Source organism: Mobula hypostoma, chromosome 30, assembly GCF_963921235.1.
Source record: "Mobula hypostoma chromosome 30, sMobHyp1.1, whole genome shotgun sequence".
NCBI lineage: Eukaryota > Metazoa > Chordata > Chondrichthyes > Myliobatiformes > Myliobatidae > Mobula > Mobula hypostoma.
In genome coordinates this window covers 16,322,842-16,324,992 of record NC_086126.1, presented here as the reverse complement: position 1 = coordinate 16,324,992, position 2,151 = coordinate 16,322,842, and the positions used below count along the sequence as shown (strand labels likewise).

The following is a 2,151-nucleotide window of genomic DNA, read 5'->3' as shown; positions in this document are numbered from 1 at the left end:
CTTGTACTTCAGTGTCTGTGTCTTGCTGTTGGGTCCGCTATCTACGTCTCCCTCCCATTGTGACAGTTTCAATCACTCCAGGCAGGCATTGACCCCAACATTCACACATTTGCATGTTATATTATAACAAAAACAGCTCACAAATAACTACTAATCTGGAAAAGATTTCTTAACCCGCAATTTACCTGAAGCAACGTTGTGTTTACTTTAAAACACCAAAATTTTTATCTCAAAATGGAAGATGTAAAACGGTTCCACAAAATTCACTTCCAAGTACATGGCTGGTACAAAGACACTTGTTCTGTCTGCTTCCACTGTCCTTGAGCCATTCGAGTTCTATGTTATGTTACATATTTGAAATCTTCCGTGGCCAATATCTCCTCCTTTTTGATCCACGGAAAGTTCTAGCGATCACATTACTGTTTGTCTCAGTAAATATAGCACAAAAGGAACAGCAGAATTCATGACTATATCAAAAAATACCGATAAGGATTAAAAATATTGTCATAACAAAAGCATGAAGAAACATGATAACATGTAACCAATTTCATACCATATATCAAGCAATTTAACAGTAATTAATTATTTTAAAATACAACATAGCTATAAGAAACTAAACGAAATCAACAAAAAGTTTAGAATGGCATGTGCTTTTCAAACACTGAAGTTATTAAAGTTGGCCTTAAAAAAAAAACACCGGGGGAAATGCCTTGTGTAACCATCAGAACAAAGAGCAAAGCAATAATAACATGGGAAGTAAAACATATCCATTTAAACCTCAGCTCCAAACTTTATTCCAAAAGGGATGGATTCTGCAAAACGTCATTAGCTAAACCCACATAATATTTAATAGTCTTGGATAACAGATCGCATAGTTTAATAATATTTTTAAAACATTTGAAACCAAAAAAACTTTGCAACTTAGAGTTCCCTTCTTGTCAGATATGCTTGAAGTATCAATGCGATGAGTATTATTCACCACACCAAGCAAACACCAACATACATTAGCCTCATTTCCTTTACACACTTCGTACTACATGCAACCTTCAGTGGAGCCTTCGACCATTCTGAAGCCACTCATTAGCAGAATTCCAACACCAATCGCTTCTGAACAGCAGCGTGCTTTAATTACTATTGTGTGTTTAATCCATTGATGGATTATCTACCTTGGCTTGTTCACAACAGCTGTCCAGACTGCAGTCAAGTTAGAGGTAACTTAAAAACAACGTAGTCCAAAAAATACACAACACAACACCCAGTGCTGAATTGTTTATTCCCCAGTAGGCTCAACCAAACAGATATCTCGGAGACATTCCACGCATTCATCAACTTGATTTTCCATCTATATGCTTTTTGAAATACTCCCTCTGACGTAACATTGCCTTTCTTACATGTTTTTTTTTCTGTCTCCCGCTGTAAATTGTAGACCAGATCCGTGGCTACAATTGGAAAGCCTATAAAATACTCCCATCAGGGTCTTCTACCGAGCAGTTTTTTAATCCCCGCTGAAGGATTCTACATCTTCCGATCCTGCTCTGCTCCGACTGAGATTCTATCCATCCAATTCAGTGCACTGATTTCCTGGTGAAAGGTCATTGAGCTGAACGTGAATTCGGTTTCTCTCTTCACAGACGCTAACAGATCTGCTGAATATTTCCAGCAATTCCCGCTTTTAGTTCAGGATCAACCCTGTTTATCTGACTCCGGGATTTGAATCCAGCTGTGAGGAACTTGTAGTCGTGGCCGAGTGGTTAAGGCGATGGACTAGAAATCCATTGGGGTTTCCCCGCGCAGGTTCGAATCCTGCCGACTACGTGTTTATATCGGTTTTGACGCCTTGATTCCTCTCACGGATACAGATTGTAAAAAGCCAGTCGAAACACCGATCTGTGTTCGCCGCCTCCAAAACCAAGAAGTGCCCATGTGTTCCGCTTTTATTCAGGTGGGCTCTACGATGCAATCGGTCAGCGCGTTCGGCACTGTATCCGAAATGTTGGCGGTTCCAGACTATTCAGGGACGCTGTGATCCAGTGGCCTTCGCTGTACGTTTTATGCCTCCGTGCTGTTCCTAATACGTTTATTTATATATAAAAACATCCACATATAGAAAACAGAACACTACCACGACCTGTCTTGCTTACATTCATGTTG

General features: G+C 39.8%; 1 non-coding gene across 1 annotated transcript; it reads left to right on the top strand.

Moving 5' to 3' along the window:
• Positions 1–1,733: 1,733 nt before the first annotated feature.
• trnas-aga (transfer RNA serine (anticodon AGA)) lies at positions 1,734–1,815 on the top strand. Its single transcript has one exon. It is a non-coding gene; the product is annotated as a tRNA-Ser (tRNA).
• Positions 1,816–2,151: the final 336 nt, after the last annotated feature.